We start from the raw sequence: 19,629 nt of genomic DNA on the forward strand, positions 1-19,629 counted from the left end.
ATCAGTTTTCCTAGAGAAAGTGCTTTAGAGGGTGACCTGAGGTCCTTCCCACCCTAAATCTCCAGAAGTTTCCCTACCTGGATCTGGCAACCCTCCACTGCTAGTGGGTAGGGGAGACCTGGCAAACCTGCATCTTCCTCACTTGAAAGTTCTCTATTAAAGCCTGTAGTAAAAAATTATTTGGCTACTAAATTGCAACAAGAACTGGACATATACTAGGGGCCTTTTCGCACAGGGATCTTTGTTGCAAATTGTTTGCGGAATGAAAAATCGCCATTTAAAATAGTGGAATTCGTCGTTATGCATACCTGCCTTTGTAGTGGAATCAGTTGCGTTTTTTAGCGTTTCCCACAGGCTTCCGGTCTCGGCAGAAATCGCTAGAAAGGAAGCGCTATTGCCAAGCTCGTCCCGCCCCTGGCCGTCAAGCAGCCAATGGGCAGCCGTTAGCATGCTCCCAAACAGCCCCTTTCCCTTTAAGAAAGGTTTAAAAAAAAAAAAACGACCCATAGCAATGAATCTAGGTAGATTCGTTGCTACGGAGAGACCCATCCAGCTGCCTAATGTGAGCTGTCGTTTGATTGTATGATCATTTGCACGCTGCCTCGAGTGATAAAAAAAAAATCCCCCCCCCCTCTCACGGGCACGATTTTCGGCTGAATTTATTTGTAAAAAATAAAGGGACTTTATTTCAGCAAACGGGCTTTTCAGTTGTTTGTGCTTAGTGACTAAAGGTGAAGGACTGAAGCCAGGGAAGCCTCTAAACAGAAAGAGGCTCGCCGGTGCGTTTATCCCCGCTCGCTCGGAGAAAAAAAAATGGCGATCGCTTCGCCGGAAGTTTGGAGGAGAGAGCCAGGGGGAGGGACTTTGAAGAACCAGCAACAATGGTAACGCACAGATCTTTAGCGCTACTGTTGCAGATTGGTTGCAGGAGTGTATCGCTATCCGGAGGGTGAATCCACTTTTCTGGATTCCCCTGAAAGCGCCACAACGAAGCGCTTTTTGCTGATTGGTTTCAGGATTGTTGCAGATTGTCTACGACGTCGTGGGTTATGTCAAATTAGTAGCGTTTCCAAATAGCAACCATTCTGCTACTTTGAAGCCGTGCGAAATGGCCCTAGACATTGCACCAAGAAATGGACTATAACTCCTGAAGGGCACTGCTCTCAGCCAATTCGAGCAGGCTGGCAATCCCTGGCCGCTCAGTGGTATGTTTGGCTTCAAACGGGGCCAGGGCCTTCTTGGTACAGGACCCCACCTCATGAAAAGAGCTCCCAGAAGAGCTGTGGGTATTTGGTTGGAGCCAGTAACTAGCAACACCATTAAGTCAGTCTCCTCCTGCGGCAAGTCTCTCCTGGAATAAATGAGAAATCTCCATAGGCAACTTGTGGTAGTGGAATTCAAAGAGACATTTTAATCGGTTTTAAAGTGGTTTTAATTAATGTTGTTAATTCTCTTGCTAACTCTTTTCACTTTTATGTGTTTACTTATTATGTTGTTGACTGCCCTGAGACAGCTTCCCAGGAGGAGGAGCATATAAATCTAATCTTCTGTCTTCTAAATAATAAACAAAATAATAACTAAATTTTCAGAAAACGTTATTTAAAGCTGGGGAAAACAGATTTTTTAAAATAAGGAGACTGAAGTCAGTTCAGAGGTCCAAAGATTGTTTGGGGGCACTGTTTTCCCTTAGTGCCTGCATATGCATTTGTCCTGGGGACATCTCACTTTGGAGCAGTTAGCACCTGAACTAGACTTTGAACCAGGAAACAATACAGCTCCATTGGAAGGCAGAGTCCCCTGAATGCGGGGATGTATGATATGTGATGGAACAGACCTTATTTTGGTGGTCATGGGAGTTGATCAGCTTGATATAGTGGTTCTCAACCTGGGGGTCGGGACCCCTTTGGGGGTCGAACAACCCTTTCATAGGGTCGTGGGAGAGCAAGCAACTTGGCCAGGGGGGCACCATCTACACCAGGAGTAGTCAACCTGTGGTCCTCCAGATGTTCATGGAATACAATTCCCATGAGCCCCTGCAAGCGTTTGCTGGCAGGGGCTCATGGGAAATGTAGTCCACAAACACCTGGAGGACCACAGGTTGACTACCCCTGATCTACGCAACAGCCTTGCAGGGTAGATTAAGATAGAGCATTCATCTGTTTGGAGCAGCTGAAAAGAGCGAGATGGGCATGGTGGGGCAAGAGGCAGAACTGAACAGAGAAACCCTGGGGGGAAAAACAATATACAGTCATGAACAATGGATCTTCACACCATTGGTGAGTTTCAGTTTAATTTCTGTGAAAGAACACTTCCATAATTTTATGGTTGGGGGTCACCACAACATGAGAAACTGTATTAAGGGTTGCGGCATTAGGAAGGTTTAGAACCACTGACCGAGTGGTTAAGAGTGGCAGCCTCTATTCTGGAAATCCAGGTTGGGTTCCCCAGTCCTTCATATGCAGCTAGCTGAGTGACTGTGGGCTACTCACAATCCTGTTAGAGCTATTCTGACAGAGCAGTCCTGTCAGAGTTCTCTCAGCCCCACCTACCCCACAGGGTGTGTGTTGTGGGGAAAGGAAGGGAAAGCTATCGTGATTGGATTCATTAATAAGGAACTTTGTTGTTAGTTGTGATGTCATATCTGACCCATCTCGACCTAGGAAACACAAATAAGGAACTGGGAACCAATTTCAGCCTTGTGATTTCTTTAAAAGTTACAAAAAAAATCCAAATTCCTTTTTATCAAAACAGAAATGTTATTGTGTTGAATTTAGTTTTCTTCTGTGTGGAATCCAGATGGGATAACAGAATAACACAAAGCAATAGGAACAGGAAACTGCAGTAAAATCTGTAGAGGCAAAACAGTAGATTGCTGACCCCTGCTGTGGTTGGCTAGAAAGGAACCAGAAGGAAATCCATGAGGATGTGAGGTTAGGAAAATCCCAACCCCTGCTTCCACTCACCAAGTCTGCTGCCATGGCAGAGTATCAGGGCTGCCAGATCCTCCCAGGCCTTGGGCAGAAGGGGTTAAGGATTTTAAATCCAGGGCAGAGTCTGCGCTTACTTTGTTTATTCCATTGTCAATCTTGTTGAATTCAGATCATTTTGAACTCAAGTCTTCCTCCCCCCCCCCCCAATGAAACAGGAAAGTGTTCTACACGTGGTTAGGGAGGCTCAGAAGAGTGGGGGGAGGCAAATGGAGACTCTTTCTTTGTTTTCTTGAAGGGGGGGGAGAGGATCCAAGAAGTCAGAGGAGGAAGGGAAAATCCTTTCTTTTCTTGAAGGAGGGGGGGGGGGAGAGGATCCAAGAAGGCAGAAAAAAAATCCAAGACAGACATAAATTGAGAGAAATTATGGGCTTCCCCTTTAAGGCAAGTTTGTGACATGACCACCTGTAGCCAATCATGGGTTTTCTACCACGGAGGAGAGCCCAGATTCAAAACAATGCGATTTTATAATATATCCAGGATTAAAAGCACTCTAAGATATCGCACAATAAAGGTAAGGTCACTCTGGATCAATCCTTCTTGCTGTAGAAAGAAAATTTAAATCACCCCAAATCAAAATGGAAATTGCATTCTGTGTAGAGGGCAAGGACTGAATCGACCTGGGATTGGAATAAAAACTCCGTGCAATTTACACCCAGGTCTCTCTGACTCTAGTTAAACCCTCTAACTACTACAGCACATTGGCTATTCCCAGCGGCTTGTAACTGTACTCAGGCATTGTGTAACATGTAGTTAGGCTGTACTATGGGATAGCCAGATGGTGTGACTTCTGGAGCATTAGATAGTTGTCTTCATTCTCGCTGAAGAGTGTTAGAATACAGCACCTGTCTCCAATCCCTCCTACTTCCTTTGTAGCTATCACAGAGGCCTGTCCCATTTTGAACCCTGAATGACAGACATTTTAGGAGGGCCACCTGAATAACCTTATCTGTCTAGCATTCTAGAAAAGAGGGTGGAAGCTGTTTTTAAGGGTGAGTGGAAGACAATTCAATTATCCCACCCTATTCACTTTGAGCCTCTTGTGGCGCAGAGTGGTAAGGCAGCCGTCTGACAGCTTTGCCCATAAGGCTGGGAGTTCAATCCCAGCAGCCGGCTCAAGGTCGACTCAGCCTTCCATCCTTCCGAGGTCGGTAAAATGAGTACCCAGCTTGCTGGGGGGTAAACGGTAATGACTGGGGAAGGCACTGGCAAACCACCCCGTATTGAGTCTGCCAAGAAAACGCTAGAGGGCGTCACCCCAAGGGTCAGACATGACTCGGTGCTTGCACAGGGGATACCTTTACCTTTACCTTTATTCACTTTGCATGGGACCATCAATCCATCAGTAGGTTTATTGTTGAAGCGGAAGCTGTTGTTAGGTGCAAAGTCGTGTCCGACCCATCGCGACCCCATGGACAATGATCCTCCAGGCTTTCCTGTCCTCTACCATTTCTCGAAGCCCATTTAAGTTTGCACCAACTGCTTCAGTGACTCCATCCAGCCACCTCATTCTCTGTCGTCCCCTTCTTTTTTTACCCTCAATCGCTCCCAGCATTAAGCTCTTCTCCAAGGAGTCCTTCCTTCTCATGAGGTGGCCAAAGTATTTGAGTTTCATCTTCAGGATCTAGCCTTCTAAGGAGCAGTCAGGGCTGATCTCCTCTAGGACTGACCGGTTTGTTTGCCTTGCAGTCCAAGGGACTCGCAAGAGTCTTCTCCAGCACCAGATTTCAAAAGCCTCAATTCTTTGACACCCGGCCTTTCTTATGGTCCAACTTTCACAGCCATACATTGCAACTGGGAAGACCATAGCCTTGACTAGATGCACTTTTGCTGGCAGGGTGATGTCTCTGCTTTTTAGGATGCTGTCTAGATTTGCCATAGCTTTCCTCCCCAGGAGCAAGCGTCTTTTAATTTCTTTGCTGCAGTCCCCATCTGCGGTGATCTTGGAGCCCAGGAAAATAAAATCTCTCACTACCTCCATTTCTTCCCCATCTATTTGCCAGGAATTGAGAGGGCCGGATGCCATGATCTGCGTTTTCTTGATGTTGAGTTTCAAGCCAACTTTTGCACTCTCCTCCTTCACCTGCACCAAGAGGATCTTTAGTTCCTCTTTGCTTTCTGCCATTAGAGTGGTATCATCTGCATATCTGAGGTTGTTGATATTTTTCTCTGCAATCTTGATCCCAGTTTGTTACTCATCAACAGAATAGAGCAGCCTTCTTCAACCTACAGAGTTACTGCCGGGATTGAACCCTGGAAAGAAAAAAAATTCTTCCCTGCCCCAACTATGTGCTTTCAATAGGAGCAGGAACAATGCAGTGGCACTGGGAAGTCCTTGCAACCATGAAGAACATGCCTAAGCATGCTATTTGCCCACTTTTGATAGGCATTCTCCTGCAGGCTAGGCCCTCCCATTTGCTCTTGCATCTGGGCTGGCAGAACAATGGGGGCTGGTGGAGGTGACATGGTATGATATCTATTGCTCTGGGGACTCTGGAAAGCCAGCTTGGTGTAGTGGTTAAGAGTGGGAGTGCACCCAACTGGTTGACCTTGGGCCAGTCACAGTTCTCAGAGCTCTCTCAGCCTCAGCCTTAGTAATTTCATTTATTTATTTATTCACACAACTTATCCTCCATTTTTTCTCCTTAATGGGGGGACCAAAGTGGCTTATATGATTCTCTTCTCTGCCATTCTATCCTCACAACAATCCTGTGGTGTAGGTAAAGCCGACTGACTGCCCCAAGGTCACCCAGCAAGCTTCCAGTGGCAGAGTGGGGATTGCAATTTAGGACTACTCGAAAGCTCTGCATCACATAAACTTGAGGCCTAAACTGTAATGCAGGGGTAGTCAACCTGTGGTCCTCCAGATGTCTATGGACTACAATTCCCATGAACCCCTGCCAGTGTTTGCTGCAGGGGCTCGTGGGAATTGTAGTCCATGGACATCTGGAGGACCACAGGTTGACTACTCCTGCTCTAATGTATGTAGCTTGTCCATAAATCCATCTGAGGCAACATATGTGGTTTTCCCTGATTTCTGTTACACTCATGGCCATTAGAAATTCCTCCACCCCCAAATCTAAGATTTGCTTAAGTGCACCAAAGGGAAACTCCCACCCGTCCCTTTTGTCACATGTGCAAGATTCTGCTGGAGTGCTCACGTCTAGGGAGACTTCATGCATGCTCAGCTTTCTTTTGTGTTTTGTGCAGGTGTGATCCCCACTAGCTTTCTTTTTGCATGAAAGTATCTTAAGAATTTTAATACTTTCATGGGGCCCAAACATGTTTATACACACAATTTTCCCTTTGTACATAATAAACAGTAAATTCCTGTGCTTTGCATTATATCCCGTAGTATTCTCACTCTCCAGCTGTGTACGTAGTTCTTTTTAAATCTGTTTGTTTTTAAGCGTTGATTGATTTTTTTTTCCCATCCAGGTACCTCTAACATTTCATATTCAGACATAGCTCTAATCATACTTGCTTCACCAGATGTTATTAATGTGCTTGTCATAAATGCTGTACACCAATCAGCTCGGTAATTCAGAATAAATTAACAACATCGTTATTTTAAAGAGATATCAGTAAATCTCCTCTGCAGGAACCACATTAAGCCCATGAAATTTACATAGAAATTGCACGAGGAGTCCGTAAAATAATATCTGTGCCTACACTTGCAATATAACATCTCATTGAGCCGTTGGATGTTTTTCTCGACTGCTTTTTTTTTCTGTGGCAATGGAACAAAAGATCATTTGGAAAATGCTTTTCAACAGTTCCCTGTTAATCTTGTTATGCCCAAACCTTAATTTGCCAGTTTCCTACTGGTAACAAGACAGCATTTATCATGTTGAAAATGGGCATTCTTTTTGAAGGGAAATGACAGGATTTAATAATAATGGATCTTCTTATTTCTAAAATGATTTTCGGAGACCTTAATGCACAGCGGGGGGCTGCATAAGCGCTGTAATGAAATGGGACAGTTTGGATTGTCCCCTGTTGTGTTCCTTCGTCAGTTGTCTTTTTCCCTTTTTATCTTTCTTCGCCTCCTTGAGGACTTGGCAATATCCAGGAGCAAAGGAACTGGTTTGCGATCTCCTCTCCAGCTGGGGCTCTAATTTCAATAGACAAAATATCACATAACTTTCCAGTATTGCAACGTTACAGATCCACAAATTCAGAAGATTCTTTTCAAAAAGTCCCATAAACTGCTGCATTATTGGTAGATATCAAGACTGATCAATGTCATCCCATATGCGATTCCCAAAAACTGCAAGCATGGAGGGAGGGCAGCCTATGAAGCAAACCGAACTTTAGAACTACCTCAGCAATTTACGTAGCAATTCTGGAGACCATTTCCTGGGAATTAAACCCCTTTGAATAGACTTGAGAAGGATTGTGAGTAGACCTGCATAGGCAGTTCCTGTTAATTTGCTTTAACTGGTTAGCTTTTAAAACATTCCCATGTGCAGGGAAGATATTTCAAGGGATAGGGCTGCCAGACATTTCAAGGGAAACTCTTGGAGCTGTAGCGATGGAGCCAGGTGAGGACAGGGACCACAATGAGATATAGTGCCATAGAGTTGGGAAGAATTGTGAGTAGATCTGCAGAGGCAAGCCCTGTTAATCTGCTTTAATGTGTTAATCTGCTTTAAGGACATTCCCATGTTCAGGGAAGACATTTCAAGGGGTAGGGTTGCCAGATCCAGGCTGTGATAAGGTTGCCTCCTGGAGCTTCAGGAATGGAGTCTGGTGAGGGCAGGGGTCGCAGTGAGATACAGTGCCACAGAATGCATCCTCCAGGACCAGGGTACCCTTTTCTTCAGGGGTACTGATCTTTGTAGTCTGGAGATGAGCCATAACCTGGAGGCTGGCATCTCTATATTGAGACGGTTTGGGAGACCGCGTCTCCGCCTTCTAATGTTAAGAGCAGCAGCTTCTAATCTGGTGAGCCAGGTTTGATTCTCCGCTCTGCCACATGCAGTCAGATGGGTGACCTTGGGCTAGTCACAGCCCTAATAGTGCTGTTCTGACCAAGCAGTAGCATCAGGGTTCTCTCAGGCTGTTCACCTATTTCACAGGTTGTCTGTTATTGGGAGAGGAAGGGAAAGTAAATTGTAAGCTGCTTTGAGAATCCTTCAGGCAGTGAAAAGCACAGTATAAAAAACAACTTTTCTTCTTCATCACTGCCCTGATAGTGCTGACTGAGCTGTCAGAAGCTCTCTCAGCCCCATCTATGTCACAAGGAATCTGTTGTGGGACGAGGAAAGGGCAGGCAATTGTAAGCCGCTTTGACACTCCTTCAGGCAGTGAAAAGCAATTGCCTTCCCTTTCCTCTCCCCACAACAGACACCCTGTAAGGTAGAAGAAGAAGAGTTGCTTCTTATATGCTACTTTTCTCTATCCAAAGGAGTCTCAAAGTGGCTTACAGTCGCCTTCCCTTTCCTCTCCCCACAACAGACACCCTGTGAGAGAGGTGAGGCTGAAAGAGCCCTGATATTACTGAAGAAGAAGAGTTGGTTCTTATATGCTGCTTTTCTCTACCCAAAGGAGTCTCAAAGCGGCTTACAGTTACCTTCCCTTTCCTCTCCCCACAACAGAGGTAGGTGAGGCTGAGAGAGCCCTGATATTACTGCTTGGTCAAAACAGCTTTATCAGTGCTGTGGGGAGTCACCCAGCTGGTTGAATGTGGGGGAGTGTGGAATCAAACCTATCTTGCCAGATTGGAAATCTATACTCCTAACCAAGTTGGCTTAAAGGTGCCACTGGACTCTAAATTTGTTCTGCTACTTCAGATCAACACGGCTACCCACTTGAATTGATTTCTGGCAGACTTCATACCTAATTCAATCCTTAGCACCACTGGCTGTTTTCTACCAAAGTCTGTCGAGGACTCTCAAATACCACATACTGAATCGGGCCATTGGTTTATCAAGGTCAGTATTGTCTACTCAGACTGTCAGCAGCTCTCCAGGGTCACAGGAAGAAGCCTTTAATATAACCTACTGTTGTATTTTTTTCAAAAACCTGAAGAAGCTAGAGATTGAACCTGGGCCAGGCAGATGCTCTACCACTGAACCATGACTCCTCCTCAGTATGCCAGTGCATCAGAAACTATCATGAAAGCCCAAGCAGAGGTAGAGAAAAGAGAAAGGGGAATTAAAAGGGACAGCTGGAATGGGAATGGAACCACAAGCCAGGGTGCTTACCAGTCCTCTTAATTTTTATGTATTGTATATGTTTTTATGAATCAATGTTGGAAGCTCCCTGAGCCAGGACGCCAGGAGGGGCAAGGTATAAATTGTAAAATAAATAAATCCATTCTTCAGTGGCTGTGGCTGCTACTGCAGCTGTGGAAAACCCATTTCTTTGAATGTGTCACCCAAATTCTATGTTAAGAATTTGGTTGGGAAAATGAGCAATGTAAGAGAGGGTATGGGATCACCCATGTATGCTGGGTTATTCCCTAAGAACCTCTAAAAAAAATCCCATAACTGGAAAGCGGGTTTATTAAGAAAGAATTTAAAGGCCTTGCAAATATGCACACCAAAGCTCATGAAGCATACACTCAATAAATTAACTAAGGAAAATTAGGGTTGAATGATAATAGTTTTGAATAATGATAATAGTTGAATGATAATAGTTTTGAGGAAGCAGGGAATACTATAATGACCAGCATCTTGGATAAGGAAAAGGAATCGCCTACATGCAAGTACGTGATGTATGTAGAACATTCAAAGAACACATACAGATGTGCCGGATGCTCTACCTTCATTGGAAAATTGAATTATCAGGCAATGGCTGATGTGATAGCCCCTAAAACAACATACTTGATGTGATATTTTGTAGATGATAAAGAAATGAGAAGGTATGTGATGCGTTTGTCCAGGACAAAACCCAGGGTTGAATTTCAGAACTTTACAAGGAACCAAATAATAATCATGATTGCTCTATTTGGACAGAACTAAATATGTTAATGTATGTTATTGATCCTAGACTTCAGGACAGGGAATTGCTAGGTGGGGCAACTGTTACTGATTGCTAAATGAGTTCTGCGGGTGTGAGGGGAAGGATAGGTTGGGAGTTGATGGGATTAGGTGCCTAGTTTGGTTTATTGCAGTTAAATACAACAACTACTCAATAAACAAGTTAAATTTTGTAAAAAATCAATTAAAATAAAGATTAAAAATAAAGTTAAAATCAATAAAATTCATACAGCCATTATAGTAGTCAAGTCGGGATATTACCAAGAAATGGTTAACTTGTGCTCAGCTTATCTTTCTTCAGGTAAAGATGCAGCTGACAAACCTTTACTATTTTTAAATATCGCTTTGACACTAACACTGCTTTCCTGTGTGGGACACCATATTTACTATTGTGAGGAGAAAAACTATTGTAAAACTTGCTGTTTTCCATCCATGGCTACAATGCCCTTGGGTGGAGTTTGAGCTTCAGAATAAGAAAACTGACCAGAACTTGGAAATCAACACAAATATATTCTCAATTTTGGACACTCTTACTCTTCACTTGTATGAGGAAAATTCAGGGAAGGTCTATGAGGAAAACAATGTGATTTCTCAAAGTAAGAGGCAGCAATGATAAAGATAAAACAGCTTTTCAAGTCACACCAAGCAGGCATTTCCAAATGGACCACTAACCGCCTCTAACTTAATTGGCCTTACTCTTGACTTGCTGCTGCACTTCTAATTCATTTCCCATTATTGTTTTTTTCCCCAAGCCATTTGAATCACGAGACTGTAGACACAGAAGCCAGCTCAGAGAAATAGGCTCAACAATAGGAAGCCAGACTGAAGCAGAGCTGGATCTCTCAACCCCCCCCCACACACACACACACAAGTTGTCCAGAATGAAAGGCTGAAGGAAGGAGAGAAGAATCCCTCAAACTCTCAAAGTTAACCAAATGTGGGCATATCACAACTTATCTGCCCTGATTTATAGAATCCTAGGAAGTGCAATTCCCTCCCTCTGATATTCCAGTTTTCTTTTGCAGAGAGTTTCTGGAACTGTGCAAAATTCATCGAAAGAAAGAAGCTCAAATGAGGCCCTGCGACTTAAAGGGAAATCTCTATTACAATAGGGGTGGTTCCAGCCATTCATGTATCATGCCAACATCCATGGATTTTGGTAAGTTTGAAGTTGTCATTATGCATCGGAATTAACATTTCTTGCCAGTACTTTTCTTCCATGTATGTACCCCAAACAGTGGGCTTTCATCACCTTGCTAGTGAGACTGTACATACTTTTGCCTGTTTTGAAATCCAAAGTAGGAGTGCAGACTTCCGTCTGCCATTTTAGATAGATCATGGTGGGGAAAGATGCCACTGGACTAGTTTTTCACCTCTGGTCTTCGAAGGGTAAAAGTGTGACTTAGCCCTAGGAAACTGTTTTGAGTGTTGTTAGAATGAAGAGCCTCTTGTGGCGCAGAGTGGTAAGGCAGTGACATGCTGTCAGAAGCTGTCTGCCCATGAGGTTGGGAGTTCAATCCCAGCAGCCGGCTCAAGGTTGACTCAGCCTTCCATCCTTCCGAGGTCGGTAAAATGAGTACCCAGCTTGCTGGGGGGTAAACAGTAATGACTGGGGAAGGTACTGGCAAGGCCACCCTGTATTGAGTCTGCCATGAAAACGCTAGAGGGCATCACCCCAAGGGTCAGACATGACCTGGAGCTTACACAGGGGATACCTTTACCTTTACCTTTTTTAGAATGAAACAGCACATGACAAATTCTGTGCATATTTAGATAGAAATCTGGAGGAATACTATGGAAATGCTAAGTAATTGGCTTTACTGTTTGTTGCGTTGGTATTTCATCACTGACATTTACCTGAATGCCGGAATGAATATACTTGTCTACAGAGCTACAGAGAGCCACTAGGCAAATGTTGTGTCCTGTTTTAGTGTCATCTGAACTGCATCATAAATTCCATTTATACCAGAAATGCTTTAATGATGAAAATACAAATTATGTAATTATAGAGTTTAAAATTAACAGAGATAGGCAAGGTCTCCGGTGTCTAAGTTAACAGATCTTTCAACTGATTGGCAAGAAATATAGATATTGAGGCTATGCTAAATGATTTTCTATCTCCAAAGAGGAGGGGGAAAGAAGAGATTGTTAGTGTAAATAAAGGTAGCTCTTGAAACCAGAACACTCGGGTGAATAAAGGTTAAATCCTCACATTCTTTTCCTGCTTGTTACATTGTTTTTAAATCCAAAAGTAAAGTGGGGGCTTACTTTTGAGTAGACCTGCTCAAGCTTGCTGAGAATCTCTTTAAAGGGTCTGAGGTTCTTATTATATAAAGGCAATATAGTTCTCAGATTTGTTATGAAATGACAATCCTGGCAGTCACAACCTCTCTACCACCACAGGGGATGAAATAGCTGTTAAAATGGCAAGAGACTTCTCCAGACACCACCAGATAAGGCAAACAATTGGTGTGTTCATACCTGCTGACCATTAAGAGATCTGCTTTACCGCTGATGCACAAAATACCCTCTTCACACCCTGACATCAGCACAACCCTTGGAGGAAATGGTCTATAAGGCAGAAAAGAGGCAGGGTGGTGTTAAACTGAAGTGCCCAATTAGACCTCAGTTCAACAGGAAAGACCAAAAGGAATCCCCCTTGGGGTAATTTGAATGGAAGCAGGAACATTTACATATCGGTTTATCACCAACCTTTTGTCTGCCAGCATCCTGTTTTCTGCTCCTTTCACTTTGGCTTTTAAGTCATCGACAGCTGTGAATTAATCTCACGTTTTGTTTATGAGACTTCCTTATTATTATTATTTTATTATCTGGGGCTGGCCGAGTTTGATTTGAGCAAACACTAACCAGAGATAGGCAACTGCTCTGCTACTGGCCAGCTCTGACATGCTTTAAAATGGGGAATGAATTTGGAAGCCATTGTTTCCCTTTTGTCTTATTGTCAGAACCTTCGTGAAAACATGCTTTTCTCAAGAATGCCTATTTCTTAAGCACAGGCCCCGATCCTGCACCGACGTCCCAACGTTCTCAGCTCTGCAACCTGATCCTGCAGGTGTTCGGCCTTCCCCACAACACCCGACCATGGAGTAGTAGCTGCCATGGCAACAGAATGCAAAAGAACAATAAAGCCCTGTCTCCTCCCTGATGAAACTTCACAGCAGGCCTCAACAGCGCTTCACAAAACTGTAATTAGGGTTGTGTTGAAACATATTTTTTCTTTTCTCTCCGCTGTGAATGCTAGGCTGTAATCTTTGTGATTTCTCCTTTATATTATCTCTGACAGAAATTCCACACGCGCCTGCACACCCACCCTCACCTCGCGGGCTTAAAACAGTGTTTTAACAAAAGACTGCTGAGAAACAAAATTGCAAAATGATATACAAAATAACGCCGTGTGGAAATCACACTAACGGAATGCTTCCTCTGAGGGAGGCCGGAGCCAAAGTCAGCGGCTAAGGTTGTGGCTTTTATATAGCATGCGCTGAGGAAAACCTGACAGAGCATTAAATAAAATGGAGCATGCTAACAGAAGGCTTTGCTTTTCTATTGGATATGGCTGGTTTAAAACGGACAATGGCCATAGACTCCAAAGTGGCAGAACAGAAGGTGATCTGGCTTCCTATCCAGTCAGGTGTGAGCTGAGCCAGAAGGGGGTACACTGGATCCCTTCCAGTTCTGTGATTCCGTTACCCCTCTTGAACCATCATGGCAGGTTACTGGCTCATCCATATAATAAACGGGCTTCCTTAATTGATCTTATCTTCCTGCTTCACCTATAGCAGTACAGGCAGAGGCCTGTTCCCATATAACTAACACACTGTCCTATGCCACTTGGTCCAAAACTCTGCATTTTCCATGTGGTATCTGAGGCTTAAATATGTCAGATCCAAAAGAAGAAGGGGACGACAGAGAATGAGGTGGATGGATGGAGTCACTGAAGCAGTCGGTGCAAACTTAAATGGACTCCGGGGAATGGTAGAGGACAGGAAGGCCTGGAGGATCATTGTCCATGGGGTCACGATGGGTCGGACACGACTTTGCACCTAACAACAACAAATACTGTTGATGATACCCCTGAGTGTTGTCTCCAAAGGCCAACCAACTGACCTCTTCCATGGCTTCTGCCTTCTACCTCTCACTTAAGAGTACAAGAGTACAACAAAATTTGAGTCCAATAGCACCTTTAAGACTATTGGACTCAAATTTTGTTGGGCTACATCAGACCAACACAGCTATCCACTTGAGTCTCACTTAAGAGTAGCCAGAGAACTATGGCAGAGCTAATTTGAATTGACCTGGAGAATTCTGTCTCACATCTCATGCCTTTAACATCTGTGTTACACTGTCATATGTAGAAAGCTATGAAAATCTTATTTAAGTCCATTTGTTTACTCATAGACCATTTACGCACTGGAGGTTTCATGCTGGGCTGCAGGCTGGAGTTTTAGTCGTGGCAGGTTGCCCCACCTCTTCCTGAACCTAAACAGGGGAGCATTTGGCCCGGTGCACCTCATCCACCCCCAATTTGTGCTCCTGCATGGGAGCTGGGACACTGAAGTTCCCAGTGCATAAATAGTCATAGGGACCTTCTTCAGCTAGAAAATAGTTGTTGGTAAATATGTCATTGGGGATACACCGGTTATTGAGCATCCAATCCAGCTCTGAATGAACTTTTATGCCACTTGATAAGGTTATATCAGAATAAATGAAATAGATTCAAATCAAACTAATGTAGATTTATAGAGAGGAAACAGAGATTTTGTCAGCTTCCTCAAAAATCAGATAAACTCTACCAAGGATGAAAAAGAAACAGCAAAGGCATTCTTTCCTCCTGCAATCTCTGTCTCTCCTGCTGTTAAAGTTCTGGCTTGTGTTAATGGTGATAAGATCTACTTAGCAATTCAGCTGATGAGGTGTGGAATGTTTGAGTGTTCCAGTTACTATGAGTTCTTTAGAAAGTCAGAACATCAAGGAGGAATAGAGCTACATACCCCCTGGTGGGAAGTGATTCCCCTCTGAAAGGAATAGGTAATATTCAAGGGGTTCTGGCCAACTCTCTGAACATAATATGCAGACAGAACCGAATCCCCCATTTCACAGCTCATTCTCTTCCCCACTTAGCCACACTAAAAGATGGTACTGGAATACGGAGTTTACTCTTCTGGTCTCAAAGTCTAGTTCATGTGCCAGCATGTGGTCTTTGAGATACAATAGAGATCATATAGAACGAAACCAGCAGCATCTTGAATTTGGTCCAGAAATGTATAATTAGCCAGTTCAGTTGTTTCTGACCCATCATCATGCAGAAAACCACACAGAGCAAATACAGTATGTAAAACAGGGGTAGTCAGACTGCGGCCCTCCAGATATCCATGGACTACAATTCCCATGAGCCTCTGCCAGCAACTGCTGGCAGGGGCTCATGGGAATTGTAGTCCATGGACATCTGGAGGGCCGCAGTATGACTACCCCTAGTCTAAAACCTATAGATAACTAGGGCATGAATGACTAGGAAACCCTTTCTATGTTCCAGTGGAAGATATAGTCAAATAATTACCCTAAACTCTAGAACTATCTCCCCAAAGAGATTCACCTCTCCTCTTCTGTTGCCATCTTCTGAGAGGTTTTTTCTTTTGTTTGGTATTACATCAGTGATCCCTCCTTCCTGCACAATGTTTTAATTGTTTAAATGTTTTCATTTGCATTTTAACTTTGGTTTTAATTGTTTTAATGATGTGTACATGGGTGGGTTTGGTTTTAAAATGTGGTTTTATTATATATATATTTGTTAGCTGCCTTCGCGGGCCTTTTGAAGGAAGAGATGTGGGATATATATTTAGTTACATGAAAATAAAAACAATAACTTGAAAAAAATGTTCTCTGAAGCAGAGTCAGTATCAGGAAAGACAAGTACAAAGTTGTATCTATCAGGACCCCTAAACTACAAACTCAGTCTTTTAAGGCATTTTCCAATCTGATTTAAAATTCCCCATTATTTCTGTTTTATCAGGATTGATTTATTCATTCTTTTCCTATACATTATCTTTAAACCGCCCGTGGCGCCACGGGCGCCACGGACTACATAAATGGTTAAGGGCTGCCGAGGTGGGATTTGTCCGTGATGAGGAAGGGTCCGGATTGGACCCTTCCTCACGACAGACAATCGGAGGGACCAATCGGCAGGTGCGAAGCACCTGCCCATTGGTCCCTCCGAATCCCAGCCTCAGCAACTGCGAGCCACGCGCAAAGCGCCTCTCACCGCGTCAGGCCACCGCCCGAGGGAACCCCCGGCAGTCGCGCGGAGCGCGGCTGCTGGGGGCTCCCTACCAGGCGGCCTGACGCGGCGAGAGGCGCGACGCGCCTCTTGCCGCGTCAGCCCGCCGCCGCTGAAGAACGCCACCTGGGGCGAAGCGCGGCAGCCGGGGGCTCCCTGCATCGGGCCGCTGCTGCTGAAGAACGCCACCCAGGGCAGCCACCGCCCCATCGGACCGCCGCCGCCGCCGGAAGAACGCCGCCGAGGGAGCCCCCACCCACAGTGAGTCCCTAGCGCCCGCTGCATTTAGCTGCAGCGGGCTTGATTACTAGTAGAGACTATATTACACAAGTATGACTAAAACCAATTGACCTATATTAGGCCAATTCTTATATCAGAGAGCCGAAATTTCTGTTTCTATGAGATCTCTTTCCTATCTACATGCAATTAGAGACCACCAATTTACTTATGAAATTATATGTGAAGATTATGTTGTTGTTCCAGGGCCTGTAGTCTCATCTGTCATTTTGTTTCTTGCTCTCCCAGTTTGAAGGGACCAACTTGTTTTGTGAGACCAAGCTTCATTTACAAAAGCCATGCAGATTATTCTTTAGCAAGGCTTGTTCTTCTGTTTGATAGTTCTAGCCTCAACTGTACAATAGTTTAGCTGGGTCATTTTACCTTATTCTCTTACCACTGGAGTTTTCTTAATTTAGCCTCCAAATGTGTTCTCTTTTTAGCATACTGAAAAGGCAACAGGTAAGGTCTACGAGCCTCTAAAAACCTCCCATGCTCTTTGCTTTTAACAACACAGAAGCTCTCTAAAAGGGAGTCACCAGCTTGGCATTCTGTTAACAGAGGTTTCTGCTTTGCCCGATTACATTACATACACCACACATATTGAAACACTCTGGCAGTTTCCTAGTGCTCACAGTGAGGGACCTAACCCTTTTGACCTCCAACATCTTATTAAAGCTTAGGCCGAACTACCCTTCCACAGGGGAGGGAAGAAAAGGAGCAAGAAACCACTGGACTTATTCTCTCATATAATTCATTCAAGTAAGCCCTTGTTGAGTGGAGGACCTTGGCTTTGATGTTAAAGTCTCCTAATTGGAAGGAAGTGAAGTGTTAGCCTGTCAGGCTATTAGTCTCCCATCAAATACTTTAAGAGGTATCGGGACATTGAAGTTCTCACACTGAGGCACAGAAAGCACAGAGTGGCCTGGTCTTTGTTAAACTGTTTAAACTTTGCATCTGTCCCTTTTTCCTTTTTTTTTAAGGAGTTTAATATAGGTGGGCTTATTTCTTGATTTTTTTTCTTTCCTTTTATCTCATTTAAAAAAAAGAAACAGCCCAGAGCTCATCAGCACCATTCAGTAGCATTATGTGCGCAGGCGGGGTAGGAAGAGAATTTTTAAAAAAGTATTTGGGGGAGCATACCTGGAATGAATGCTCAGTTATTATTTCCACCAACTAATTTACAATTTCATTGTGATTTTTTTTGGCTAATTGGTTAGTTGGGCTCTCTTTGGAGTCAGGTGAAATTGGGGGTGGGTCAGGTGAAACTCCTGCTCAATTAGAGCTTGTCCATAGTGGGGCCTGAGTAGATGAAAATTGATGCAATGTATTGCACAAGAAGCAGATGTTAATCCATGCTCTACCACACACACATATACACTCAATCTGTAATTGTTCTTCCTCCATCCCGTACATAATATGATCGAATTAGCATGGGCTGAGGAGAGGTATTTTTAAAAATATTTTTACATATCTCATCTTTAACTACACACATAATGAGAAAAAGTGGGATTTTTTTGTGTGTGCCTCACTTTTTACTCCCCAAAAGAGTCTCAAGGCAGCTTACCATCTCATACCCTCCCTCTCCCCACAAGAGACACCTTGTGAGGTAGATGAGACTAAGGGAGGTCAGTCACCCAGCTGGAGAAGGAGTGGGGAATGAAACCTGGTTCTCAAGATTAGAGGCCCCTGTTTTTAACCAGTACGCCAAGCTGACCCTAGCAGTTGACATAAGAAAGGGCTAAGGAATGCCAGTTGTCTGTGGATGCCAGTTGTCTGTGGATGTCACTGATGTTCTTTTTAAAAGCTGGTCAGAATATTGCTTTGTTTGGCTGAAGCACCTTTTCCAGTGCCATGTGTGAAATTTGCCTACAAGATGTGCCTGTCTTCCCACAGGGAACTTACAATATATTAAGGCTGATTCCGCACAAGGACCAATGTTGCCAATTGGTCATACAAAGTGGAAACGCTATTTTTAAAAGTGCAATCCCGGCGTTACACATACCTGCTTTTTTAGTGGAATCCAGTAGCGTTTCATTCGTTTCCCACAGGTTTCCGGTCTTGCAAAAATCGCTGGACAGGAAGCGATTTTTCCCGTGCTTTGTCCCGCCCCCTGTCCGTCAGTCAAACGAACAGCCAATGGGCAGTTGTTATCATGCTCCAGGAAAGCCCCTTTCCCTTTAAGAAAAGTTAAAAAAAAACACATTGCGACGCATATGCGTTAATACGTTGCAACGGAGAGACCCATCTAGCTGGCAGCTGGCATGTGAGCTGGCGATTCATTGTTGCCATGCACCCCCGAGTGAAAAAATCCCCCCCCGCACGGGTGCGATTTTCGGCCGAAAATAAAGGGAACTTGCAAACGGGACTGTGTTGTTCTTGGTGACTTAGGGGAGCTTTAAAGGACTTCTGTGGAGGGACTGTAGCCGTAGAAGCCTCACTGGGTGAATGAAGGCTTGCCGGTTCGTTGCTTTCTGCTCGCTCCGAGAAAAAAAAATGGCAATCGCTTCACTGGAAGTTCGGAGGAGAGAGCCAGGGGGAGGGACTTTGCTGGAACTGCAACAATGGGAACGCACAGGTCTTTTTTGCTAGTGTTTGCAAGAGTGTAGCACTTTTCGGAGGGTGAATCCACTTTTCTGGATTTCCCTTTAAGCGCTACAACGAATCGCTTTTTGGGGGACTGTTTCAGGAGTGTGGCAGATTGTGTGCGACGTTTTGCGGAACTGCAAATTAGTAGTGTTTACAATTTGCAAGCCTTTTGCAACATTGAAGTCGTGCGGAATGGACCTAAGAATTGTCACTAATTTCAACAAGCCATTTAAATTTTAATAGATAGTGTCAGAACCTGTGAGAGATTGTGCTTTACTGGTATGACTGAGGTAGAATTATAGAATCATAGAGTTGGAAGGGACCTCATGGGTCAACTATGCAGGACACTCACATCCCGATCGCTCATCCAGTGTAACCTGCCACCCCCTTGAGCCTTCACAGAATAAGCCTCTCCGTCAGATGGCTATCCAGCCTCTGTTTAAACAGTTCCAAAGATGGAGAACCCACTACCTCCCAAGGAAGCCTGTTCCACTGA

General features: G+C 44.2%; 1 long non-coding RNA gene across 1 annotated transcript in view; it reads left to right on the plus strand.

Moving 5' to 3' along the window:
* Positions 1 to 15,332, plus strand: part of LOC143824141 (uncharacterized) — a 29,656-nt gene extending 14,324 nt beyond the window's left edge. Inside the window, exons 2-4 of the long non-coding RNA XR_013226709.1 lie at positions 10,999 to 11,132; positions 12,986 to 13,179; positions 13,278 to 15,332. This is a non-coding gene — a long non-coding RNA (uncharacterized LOC143824141). The remainder of the gene's footprint in view (positions 1 to 10,998; positions 11,133 to 12,985; positions 13,180 to 13,277) is intronic.
* The last annotated feature ends 4,297 nt before the right edge of the window (positions 15,333 to 19,629 follow it).

Source organism: Paroedura picta, chromosome 1 (genome assembly GCF_049243985.1).
Source record: "Paroedura picta isolate Pp20150507F chromosome 1, Ppicta_v3.0, whole genome shotgun sequence".
Classification (NCBI taxonomy): Eukaryota; Metazoa; Chordata; class Lepidosauria; order Squamata; family Gekkonidae; genus Paroedura; species Paroedura picta.